This window comes from Cupressus sempervirens, chromosome 8 (genome assembly GCF_028749045.1).
Source record: "Cupressus sempervirens isolate cs-2001-9-10 chromosome 8, ASM2874904v1, whole genome shotgun sequence".
NCBI classification, from domain to species: Eukaryota; Viridiplantae; Streptophyta; class Pinopsida; order Cupressales; family Cupressaceae; genus Cupressus; species Cupressus sempervirens.
In genome coordinates this window covers 291,627,032-291,640,297 of record NC_143125.1, presented here as the reverse complement: position 1 = coordinate 291,640,297, position 13,266 = coordinate 291,627,032, and the positions used below count along the sequence as shown (strand labels likewise).

At 40.2% G+C, this 13,266-nt stretch overlaps 1 pseudogene; it reads right to left on the bottom strand.

The window, feature by feature from the left end:
- Positions 1-8,127: 8,127 nt before the first annotated feature.
- On the bottom strand, positions 8,128-11,479 carry LOC149542570 (uncharacterized; annotated as a pseudogene).
- Between the last annotated feature and the right edge of the window lie 1,787 nt (positions 11,480-13,266).

The following is a 13,266-nucleotide window of genomic DNA, read 5'->3' as shown; positions in this document are numbered from 1 at the left end:
ACCTCCCCTCCAACCAGCTGCTGGGAGAGCAACTCCTGATAACCAGAGGAGACAGTATAAACGCCCTTGGGATTAGGGGACCAGGCCAGCACATCTTCACCCCTAAGGGCATTACAGTCCTGCCCCGAAAGAATGAGCAGGAGCTTAGCCCGCTCTGCTTCCGAACCAAAAGTAGGCCACTCCCTCGAAGTCTTCCACCTTGCCTCCACCAGCTGACCCTGAGGGGAAAAGAATTTAAAGTCGCATACTCTTGACCATCCAACATTACAGAAACTCTGAGCCAACCTGCGCAAATGAGGGTACTGAACAACCAAGGGAGGATACCCATCCCAAGTGTCATGCCAAAACTGAGCCTCTGAGCCACTTTTGCAGATCCAATGTAAGCCACCCTTAATGAGCGCCGCTCCTTTCTTGAGAGTACTCCAAATCACAGAGCCTTTCCCACACAAACCATATCGAGGAATATCAATATGGGGGATCCCTGGAAAGTACTTCAGAGACAAAATTCTAGCCCAGGCCTATTCCTTTTCCACACACCAACGCCAATACAATTTAGCAGCCAGAGCAATACCAGTTAGCACTGATTGCCGTAGACCAAGACCACCAAACTGTTTTGGGCTACAGACAACCTCCCATTTGACAAGACTCCACTTGGTTGCCGATAGATTACCAGCCCATAAAAATTGTCTTGCTAGGGAATCCAATTCCCTAACAAAGCTCAACGGTGCCACCTGAACCATACTCCTATAGAGAGGAAGAGCTTGAACCACAGATTGAATCAGCTGGACCCGTCCAGCAAAGGATAGCCAGCGGTGGGTCCAATGAGTAACTTTGGCCCGGAACTTATCAAGAATGGCCTGCCATGACTCCTTAGAATGCCTACCACCAGAGATAGGAATGCCGAGATAGGACATCGAAAGACTTCCAATTTGGAATCTGAGTATCTGAACGATTCTCCTCTAAATAGAAAGGGGAGTATTAAAGAAATAAATGGAAGATTTGTCCTCGTTAATCATCTGACTTGAAGCAGCAAGATAAACATCCAACACTTTGCGAATATTAGAAGCTTCCCGAATGGTAGCCAAACCCATCATGGCAGTATCATCCACAAACTGAAGGTGAGATTGCACAAGAAGCCCTCCTCCCCATTGCCAGCCCTGAATAAATCCCCCTTCAACATTATTTTTTATCAACCACCCTAGACCTTCTGCCAAAAGAAGAAACAAATAAGGAGATAGGGGATCGCCCTGCCGTAATCCTCGAGAAGCACCAAAAAGGTTAGAATGTTCCCCATTAATCAAGACAGAGAAAGAAGTCGAATTCACACAACTCATAACCCACCGAATCCATTCCTCCTCAAAACCAAAGGCACCCAGCACCCTTTGGAGAAAAGACCAACGGACTCTATCATATGCCTTAGCCATGTCCAACTTAATGAACATAGCCTTGTCTTTGGAATTGGCCATAGAATGAATAGTCTCAGTTGCCACAACCACCCCATTCAGGATCTGGCGCCCCATCACAAATCCACTCTGTTCTTCAGAAATTAACATTGGAAGCCACTTTTTTAACCTGTTAGCTATCAGCTTAGATATAATTTTATAAATAAAATTGCATAGAGAGATAGGGCGGAATTGACTAATCCGATCAGCCCCTTCCCCCTTGGGGATGAGAGCAAGGAAAGTAGAATTCAGAGCCCGAAGCATTTGCTTGTTCCTCTAGGATTATTGAACAACTGCCAATAAATCTATCTTGATAATATCCCAAAATTCCTGGAAGAACTCAATCGGAAAGCCGTCTGGACCTGGAGCTTTTCCTTTTTTCATCTGGAAAACAATCCCTTCTAATTCCTCCAAAGAGATGGCGCTCATAAGATGCTCATTCATTTCCAAAGATACTAAAGAAGGAATACAAGAAAGGACCTGGGCCTCTTCAATCGATTCCCCCTTTGAAACCTCCTTAAATAAAGACTCAAAATACTGCACAGCTTCGCTGAAAATATCCTAAGAGGAAGAGAGCATCTCTCCCCTATCATTCACCAAGGTAGATATGAAGTTACCATATTGTTTGGCCTTAACTGTATTAAAGAAGAAAGCAGTATTCTTATCACCTTCCTGAAGCCATTCAACATGAGCTTTTTGTTTCTAGTAGATTTCCTCTCTCAGTTCCCACTCCTCCAGAGTTTTCAAAGCCCTAGCTTCCTCCCGCAACAAATAATCTGACACCCCTTCTTCCCTTAGCATCCTGGTAATACCATTCAACTCAGCCTGGGCTGCATATTTCTCTTGGAAAATATTACCAAAGCAATACCTGTTCCATCTTTTAAGCTGATATTTAACATATTGTAGTAGTTTAGCGAAGATATACATTGTTGTCCCAAAGGCCGGTCTACCATCCTTCCACCACTCAGCTACGTAGCCATTCAGATCTAGGTCCCTTAACCACATAAGCTGGAACTTAGAAGGAGGCTTCTGAGGCATCCGATTGGAAGAGATAACTAACTTAATGGGCCAATGATCCGACCCTCTCCGATCTAATATCTCAGACCTGGATGACCATAATCCACCCACCCAAAACCAGGATATCATGAAATGATCTAGTCGCTCCGCAATGCAGTGATCTCCTATTCTTCTATTATTCCAGGTGAACTGGCCATTACTAGGCTTGATATCCACGAGATTGAGTGCCAAAATATTATCCCGAAGAAGCACAGAGGAGGGCACAAGTCTTGCCATACCCCCCCGTTTTTCAGAGAGATCAAGAATAGCATTAAAATCTCTAGCAATAATCCATGGCAAATAAGGGAATAGTCCACGAAAAAAATGAATATTATTCCATTTAAGGATCTTACCTTGGAGCTCAACAGGGGCATAGATGTTGGAGAGAAGACCAAACTCTCCAGACTCGTAGCACAGAGAGACCAAGGATACCGATGATCTAAAAGAAATCCACCACATAGGCCTAATCTTACGAGGGTTCCAGAGGCAAGCTACCCCCCCAAAGAACCCTGAGCACCAATGCACTGACATTGACCATTCTTCCACAATTTAGGAGCTATACTCATCATACTCTCAACAGAAACTTTGGTCTCCTGTAGAAAAAGAACATCAGGAGAATGAATTCTAACCAATTCTCGAACAGCTTTTTGTCTAGGGCCGCTGTTCAAGCCCCTTGCATTCCATGAAATAATGATCATTTTTGGGAAGCCGAGAAATGAGAATCCAAGGTCTTGACAGCTCCTGACTCCACCAGATTCTCCCCAATCATTTTAATCTTCTCCATGTCCTTCTTACGGCCACTTTTACCACTTTTCTCATAAACCCCTTTCTTGCCATCCTTCTGAAGAATACCCAAGAGAGGAGAAGACTTACCACGCTTATCCGTATCCAAAACTACACTCCTTGCAGGAAGGGCCACATCCCCTGCATCTTGACCTCGATCGCCATTTAACCCCAAAGGCACCTGAGCCCCTGCCTCTCCATCAGTGACCATAGGCATAGCAGGTTCAACCTGTGGAACGGGAGGAGGGTCAGAAGAGACAATCCCATGATCAGGCTCCACAACCATTTGGGCCAAGCTACTAGATCCCGAAATAACTTCTTGCTGCCCCAGCTCATCTAGGACTTCAAATCTATTAAAGGTATCCTCCTCCTGTCTCTCCATCATAGTCCTCTTGTGACCTCTATTACGATTGCGAGCCTTGACCTGTACAAAGCCTTCAACATCCTTTTCCTCTCCTGAATTTGACTTCTTCCCTTTATCAGCCCCAAAATTGTGACGAGGAGGGGGCGGAGGCTGCTGATCGACCGACTTGGCCTTCGGGCACCTACGCAGCAGGTGACCATATTCATGACAAAGTCGGCACCGGAAGGGAAGGGTCTCATAATCAAGTTGTTGCACCCAAGAATATGGCCCTGCGCACATTTCAACTTCATCTGGCAGTGGTCTGCTCAAATCAAGCTCCACATAGATTCGAGCAAAAGTCATGACCTTCTTCCCAAGGGTTTGGGTTGAGGACCCTACCGGTTTCCCCAGCATCGAAGCAAGCATATGGAAAACATCCTCCCGACAACACTCTATTGGAAATCTGGGTAGCCGAACCCACACTGGGACCCGATTCGGAAGCTCCTCAGAAGGGTTAAATCCTACATGCCATGGCTTGACAAATAGCCCAACCTGGTTGTAAAAATATGGCCCTCCTTCAAATACCCTATTACGATCTGACATGCAAGTGAATGTAACCATGAAAAAGTTGTTCGCAAGCAACGTGACCTCCATTTCACCCTCCGGCTCCCAGATTCTCTGAGCCCAGTTTTCTAGAAATTGAAGGGATACTCTTAAACCCAGAAATTTACAGTACAATGAGTGCTTTGAATAGTATTCCACATCCTCAACAATCATCTCGTAAGGGATTACCAATTTAGGTCTTTCTTTACATCTCTCCAGGCACCCATTAATCTTTGTGATCCAGGAACTGCTGGATGTATTCGGTGCTGCAACCCCAGAATTCTGAGCAAAAAGGGTATTATCAAACACCCTCTCCCCTTGATTTGGCGGATGCATGTCCTTCGCATCATGCAAAATGATGTCCAGTGAAACCCTAGACGGCTCACCCCTCGACATCCTTCCACCAGCCTGGATTAGACACTGTGGGGGACCCCAACCCAGGCGCCGCACAACCCTCAGTCCTCTCTGCCTGCAGAACAACCCAAGAGCCGAAATCACCCTGCCAAAATGGCGTTATAGGCCAAACACCAGCCCTCCCGCCGACTGCAACCCTTCCCCCCGCAGGCGCACGCTCAAAAAACTTTGAACAGATCTAGGGCACGACTACCCTAGCTCGACGACCTCGCACAGACACCCATCCCTTCATCTTTTTTTTTAGATCATTATGCCAAAATTTGAACTTTAATTAATTCTTTTATTTAATTAATTTCTTAATTAATTAAATATAATTAAATATTAAATTTTCTTTATAAAATTTCCATTAAATTATCTTTTAATTTGATTTAATTATAACTAAAAATCACAACATGCCTACAAGACTAAAAATGACAACTCAATTGAAGACAAAGAAAATAATCCAACTCCAGGGTTAGAATCGCAAATTCATGTCTCTTAACGAATTCAGATAGTAAAAAACTTAGATACTTGTCCTACTTTCTAGGGCAATTGGCTTAAGGTTATGATTTGGAATCAAGAATTATTTTCCCACTTTTACCATTGAGATATTGCGATAGGGTACACTTATCCTAGCAATTTAGGGAAGTCGATGCTGGATACTTGCAATTTGCATAAAATCCACACTTGTAATCTAAACTAAACAAGCAATCGCAGAAAGTGGTGCATTGTGTAGATCCCGACTAGTAGTTGACTACAACTCCCTCTCTCAACCACATCAAGAACGTCAATCATAAAGTAAAACAGACAAGTATGCCATACACATTTAAGTATGGGATAAGTAACCATAGAACTGCATCAAAATAATCCATATACTAATCATCATGAGATAACTGAAATCACTAAATGAACATATATATATATATATATATATATATATATATATATATATATATATATCATCATCAAAATAATCATGAACACATGGAATAACTAAGTAACTCATCAAATATATCAACTGAGTATGAAATAACATCTAATCAAATCTGATAACCAAGTATTGATGATCATAAAACATAATCATAAAACAAGGTTAAAAGAATCTGGCAATCCAACATGAAAAGTCAACTAGTGGTAGGCATTACAAGCTGACTATCATCTACCACTATCTGACTGTGCATCTTCTCATTGCATCTCAGATGTAAGATAGCGAACAAACATCATGAGTTGCTTTAACAATACTCTTTCTCTGAACTGCTCTCTGTAAATTAGATACAACTTCTATACATCTTTGACTTAGACTCTATGCACTCGACCACATCATCAAGACACAATGTTGAACATGTCCATGACTACACATTACCAGACAATCAAACCATTGTCTGTACCATTAAGATCTCCATCTTCTATTGAACCAATCTTTATGAAAACCATGATATGTTGACATCAATGACAAATACAGTCATGAATGCAACATGTCAATACTCTTTAATGCTTAGAATACTCCCCAAAGTAGTATCATCAACATTTATTGATAGAGTTAATTTGTTCATCGTATTTCATGTTAGGTGTCTACAACTGTATGTGGACAACAATTCTCTACATGGGTTTCACTTTGTAATTGAAATGACCCTTCTTATAAAATGTATGAATATTGTACATGTTTGGGAATCAATGCCACGTATGTAACAATAACTTTGATGAAAACGTAATAGAAGTCTAGTTATCGTGTTGTTATTAAGATTCATGAGTATCTAAAGCTAATGTGTTTTTCTCTCCCTTAGTTGTTGATATGCATAGACTATATGTTCTTCTTGTGAAGGTTTTGCATCCTATTGTAGGAGAGCTTTTTCTATGGACAAGCCATGCTATGCCTCTCTAATTTTATTCTTTTTGTTGATACCACTTACATAACATTCTACTTTAGTTTGGACTTGGACCATTCTTTTTATTTCAATGATATCTCTTTCTTAAATATAGGCTCACCATTGTATTTAGCTTTTTCATATCATTTTTCCTCAATTGACCTTTATTTAAGCTTTTGTCTATGTATTTTTCCATCTCCTATGATATAGAGATTTGGGTATTAGGCACCCACTAGGTATTTTCACATGTCAAGAGTATTGTGTGTTAAATATTACTACTTTGAATGATAATTTTTTTCCATATTTTGATCCAGCTTTGTAATCTTTGTTGGACTATTATGCAATGTAACTTTTCTTTTCAAACGTAAAAATTTCTTCAGTCAAGAGTACTAACAAGCAAGACTTTTCTATAATGATTTTTTTTTAATGCAAACATACATTTCCATTATACTACTACTATATTTTGCTACAATTTTCCTTTGCTATAGCTAACTCCTCACCTTGTTCTGCTATACAAACATTTGTAACACGTAAGGACACTTGTGACCAACGAATTCTTCGAACACGTAAGGACACTTGTGACCAATGACTTCTTCAAGCACATGGACCTCCACAACCTCTAGCAAGAAGAAATATCTGTTGGAATAGCAACAAAATGCTGCTTATACCAAAAAAAAGAAGACTAATAACATGTAAAACCCTACCAATATGAACTTGTACAACATGCACTCAACCAGAAATACACCATATACCAAGTGAAATAATGTTCCAACCTGTGTCAATATCAACACTAGTCTCCTACAAGGAACAATACAACTGTGGCTTGAAAAGATGCTTTACATGCCACATGCCAATACTATTGGTCTACAAGACCTACACTACCATAGATGTATCTACCATCTATAGTTCGTAGCCTACTCTAACACCCTACAGAACCAGAGTTTGAAGTCGACTTCAACACCTTATGGAACCAACATATTGTACAAAAATGGGGCCTAGAAGGCACATATTTAGCATTCCCTCTACACAAACGACTCAACATAATTGTTGAAGACCAAATACCAACATGGACCTAGAAACCAATTGTACATTCCACCCAATACAAATCTTGTAATAGGCCTTTTATTGGTTCAACATGTCTAAACCCACCACTCCTCTAGACAACGCAAAATAAATAAACAAAAACAAATGTGAATATTGTAAAAAACACAACTATCTATAACTTATTATCTATTTTTATAAATAAATTGTATATCAACAACTTATTATCTATTTTTATAAACACACTGTAAATTTCTCCGTACAGATGTATCTATGATTGCAATGGTGCCACCTAACAGACAACAATAAAATTTTCACAGCCAAATAAAACCACAAATGACTTCCATTTTTAATGTATAAAATTCTAATACACTTCAACGCACCCATTGCACCCTTAATATGTTAAAAAAAAGGAATATATCAGTAAGCACACACAATATAGTGTATGTAGAGCACTTCTAAGCTTGGAAAGATAATTATGTGCTTGCTATGCTACATGGAAACTGAAGAATTATGTGTACCCTTTTATCTTTAATTGTTTAGTATATCACCTAACAAAGAAATAAGGAAACTGATAAATCTTGTCAACAAGTAGGCTACATGGAAACTGAAGAATAGACAGAACAGCATCTAGGCAGTGACGGCAGATGTGGACGTGGATGAGTGAAATGTAAAACGAGGGCGGTACTCCAAACTCCAGCTACATGTTTTAGAATCCACAACTCCATACAAAGCTCTGATTTTGAGGGACCTCATGCTATACCAAAGTCTGATATTGTTCCACCATACAATCCCTGATATTGTTCCACCAAACGCGATCCCGAAGCCCATCCCCACAGCAATCATGGAGACTCTTTCATCTATTATATCCCATATTGATTTGCCTGCACCCTCTGTCGATGGGAGTAGAGGAGGAGTTTTATTCTTAGGGCTGCAACCCTCTAGAGGTTCCCTGCACAAGCACGGAAGGTTCTTCTCGAATGAAGTGGCGTTGAATGACTGTAGCTGCGTTCCTCTCGGTATCCGTCCACAAAGCCTGTTGGAAGATAGATCCAACGAGGCCAGCTTCGTCAATAGAGATAGATCCTCCGGAATTCTTCCCTCCAGCTTGTTTTCAGACAAATCTAACTGCTCCAGAGTTGATATCCGCCCAAGGGAACCAGGAATCTCACCTTCCAAATGGTTTCCAGACAGATTCAGCAATCTCAGGCTGCTCATATTCCCCACGCTTTCTGGAATCTTGCCGCTGAGATTGTTACATGACAAATCAAGTATGGTATTTGATGTCAGCACATATTCCACCTTGTACTCTGTTCCTTTCATTACAATGGGTAAGTCCTCATACAGTGTGTTTCCACTCAGTTTTGGGTCTCCCAGCTTTCCGAATCCCCGGAGACTGCCAAGATTAGTGGGTATTCCTCCATCAAACTTGTTGTTCGATAAATCTAGCACCTGCAGATTCGTGAGGTTTGCCATGGACGGAGGAAGAGGACCATGAAGCTCATTATACCCCAGGCTCAAGACTCTCAATTTCTGAAAAATCGTCAGATACAAAGGAAGCTCACCTCCGAAATGATTGCTTCTGAAATCCAACAGCTGAAGATCGACCATGGAGTTGGCCAATGATGCAGGCAGAGTCCCGGAGAAAATATTGGAGTGTGCAGACAAAACTTGTAAAGAAGAAGAAAAGTTCAGATACAGATTTCCGTGAAATGAATTCTGCGACAACTTTAGCCTCCTTAAAGATGTGCAGTTGCTAATTGGGAGGAATTCTTCCCGACAAATTGTTGTTGGATAGTATCAATTCTGTCATTAAGTTGCAGCTACCAATGGAGTATGGAATCTCTCCACTCAGCTTATTCTGTAGCAAACTTAAGCGCTTGAGAGCAGTGCAGCTAGTTATACCCTCTGGAATTTCCCCATACAAGCTGTTATCCGACATATCTAACTCCTCCAACGATACCAAAGCACTGATAGATTCAGGAATAGTCCCAGAAATGTTATTGCTCTGGAGCAGCAGCCTGGTAAGATTCTTGAGCTTGCCGATACTTTGAGGCACAGAACCAGTGAAGTTGTTGAAATGAAGAAACAGGTTTGCTAAAGATTTGAGCTCTCCAATGGACTCGGGTATCATGCCCGTCAGATTGTTGAAATGCAAAGTCAAAGTTTTTTATTCTTGGAGGCTTTCTATACCCTCTGGAACTAGCCCTGTCAATTGATTAGTGTCCAAGTGAAGGTATTCAAGCTTGGTCAGTCGACTTATTACTTGGGGTATGGCGCCTGTTAGACTATTTGTGCCCAGATTTAGATAAGTTAACTCTCTTAGATTTCCAATGCCATCGGAAATGGCTCCCACGTATTTGTTTAGACCTAAATTTAAGTAAGTTAGGTGGGTGAGATTAAAAATGAGTTGTGGGATTGTCCCTGAAAAATTGTTAGTGATTAAGGAAAGAGTGGAGAGGTGTAGCAGGGATATACTCTGAGGTAGGGGTCAGCTAATTCTGTGGTTCGTTCCAACATCAAGCCACACAAGATTGCTACAGTTTCCAATCTCTGGAGGGATGGAACCTGAAAGGTTGCCTGGGCCATACAGCGACAATTGTCCAAGCTGTTTCAATTTCCCTAGTTCGGCTGGAATATTGCCTATCAATGAGTTATCCTCCAGAAACAACACCTCAAGTGATGAACAATTACCCAAAGCTGCTGGGATTCGAGACCCCAACCTGTTTGATTGCAGGCCAAGCAATTGCAATTTCTTCAACATCCCCAGTTCAGACGGGATGCCACCAGTCAAGAAATTGTGTGGGATATTAATGCTCGATAAAGCAGAGCAATTACTGAGAGGAGGGATGCCACCGGTCAGGAAATTGTTTGAAATATCAATGCTGGATAAAGCAGGACAATTACTGAGAGGAGGGATGCCGCCAGTCAAGTTATTGTTTGAAATATCAATGCTGGATAAAGCGGGACAATTATTGAGAGGAGGGATGCCGCCAGTCAAGTTATTGTTTGAAATATCAATGATGGATAAAGCAGAAAAATTACTGAGAGGAGGAATGCCACCAGTCAAGAAATTGTTTGAAATAACAATGACGGATAAGGCAGAGCAATTACTGAGAGGAGGGATGGTACCTGTGAGAGTGTTATAGCCGAGGACCAAATCAAGTAGAGACGTGCACTTCCCTAGAGCATTTGGAATGCTCCCGCTTAGATGATTGAAGGACAAGCGGAGATGCTGTAAGTTGCCCAGGCCACCGAATTCTTTTGGTATGCTCCCTGTCAAATTGTTGACTGAAAGTCTGATCCACTGGATGTGCGTGCAATTGGCAAGAGATGTGGGGATGGAACCCACCAGCCAATTTGATTTTAGGTCTAGTAGTCTCAACGCCTTCAATTGGCCAATCTGAGGTGGAATGCTTCCCCTCAACGAATTATCAGAAAGATTGAGAACTCCTAGTAAAGAAAGGTTTCCTATGAAGGGTGAAATAGTACCTTCCAATCCCAATTGAGGCAGAATGATGGCCACAACTCGCTTGGTATTCTTTCTGCACCAAACGCCATTCCACGAGCACACATTTCCCGAATTGGTGGAAGTCCAGTTGGAAAGGCAGTGCATTGGGTCTGCAGTAATGCCATCTTTGAAAGCGAGTAGGGATTCCACATCTCTCTTCTCAAAAACATCTTCATCGCCATTGTCGAGCAGCATACGGCCTTTCACAACAGAAAACATTATACTCAGGGCATCATGGGCAGGTAAGGCAGACGCATGAAGAAAGTGAGGTTTTGTAAATGGGCAATGAGCTGGTTACTGTCAAAGCCAGTACTAGGCCTACCCACATGAGCATCCAAAGTAGTGCATGTCGTGTCTTTTGCCTGCTGCAATCCATTTTTTTATATTTAACACAATGGCTTGAAGACTCATTGTGGCCGCCTCTATCTATGTCGCTTGCCATTCCTCGAGCAGTCGGAGAACTTGAAGACTTGGTCAATTTGATAATGCCAGTGCAAGCAGCCAATCGAGACTTAAATTCAATGTACCTTATGAAAGATTTCTACTATTTAACATTGTCTATAGAAGACTTCTCTTATTTAACATTGGCTACCTAAGACTTCTATTATTTAACATTGGTTATAGGGGCGCTATCCAAGGTGCAACTTATATGTACCTTGATTCAATGCACCTTATGAAAGACTTCTACTATTTAACATTGGCTATGGAAGACTTCTATTATTTAAATTGGCTACGAAAGACTTCTATTATCTAACATTGGCTACGAGTGCATATAAGTTGCTCTGTAGCCACAGGCTATGCATCATACTTCATATAGAGGATGTGTTGACTCCTATATTAAATATGAATAATATAAAAATATTACAAACAAATATATTGTAATGTCTGTCAATAAATTCTTAGTCTATTGGTGAAGTTGAAAGGTTCTTAAGAGCTTACCAGAAATCATGTCTTGTTGAGTGTAAGGTTCCGACATCAAAAGGGGATGACGTCAGGATTGTGCCCCTGATGAATATGTCAAAATGGATACCTCTTAGTCCTTGGCTCTTAGTTGAAGAGATTTAGTCATAAAAAGAAAAATGTCATGCTAAAAATCTAGGGCAAAATACAACTACAATATTTTTTTTTCAAAGCTAACTTAAGGAATCACATATTGACTCTTACTTGATGCAACTAAGTTATTGAATAGTTATGTATTCAAGTGTCATCCACTCAGGGTATTCAAGTATTGGTTATGTTCATAAGGGTGATACATACTTCAGTCCCTTAATTGAAAGTGAACCCTTTAATTGGTTGGTTTATCATAGGGTAATATAGTTAACAATTTTCAGTTTGCATTAACGTTTCCAGCTAGGTCTCAGGTATCATGGGTGAAATAATCATGTTTTGTGTGCCTGTAGTTTGATTGAATATCTTATTCTAGTTTGGTGTCATTCTCAGATGATTTGTTCCATTTGATACTCTAATGTTACAACATAAATAATTAGATGGGATCTATCATAATGCATTTATAAAGATGGCACACACAGTCATTAGTTAACGTAGGTTCACGAGTTGAATCCATATTTGCTTCAATTCTATTTAATTTTGCTTAATTTTATACCACATATCTATATCATTTTACATATTAGGTCGCATCATATAACTACTACATTTCCATTTCATTATTCATACTTGGAGTGCAACTTACTTAAATGATTATGTTGTACATACTTGTTTTGCCTCTTTACACACACACACATATAACATTGTCAGTCATTTCCCATTTGAGTATTGCCTAAATTAGTAACTAATATTAATGTATACAATATATTACATTGAAAATATCTAACACGTATACTAACCACAATACTCTCACAATTATACTTAACACCCATGGTGATAGTAGAGTAATAACAACTAACAGTTAAGCCATCTCACCCTAAACCCATGTTATAATTTAACAATACACTAACTTCCATACAGTAGTTAATTTTCTTATTAATTAAATGTTATCTTACTTAACTATTAAATGTTTCCTACCATCTACTAACCTTATACGTGCTACTAACTTACAACTTTCAATGATTTCTAATCTACTAATTTATTTATATGCTCACCTATCAACCCACTTACTAACTCCTAATAACTACTCCTTAATAATCTCTAAGCATTTTTCTTAATAGTCACTTATTAACACATAAAAAATTTCTATCAATCTACTTGTCATGTCAATTTCCACGATCCAAA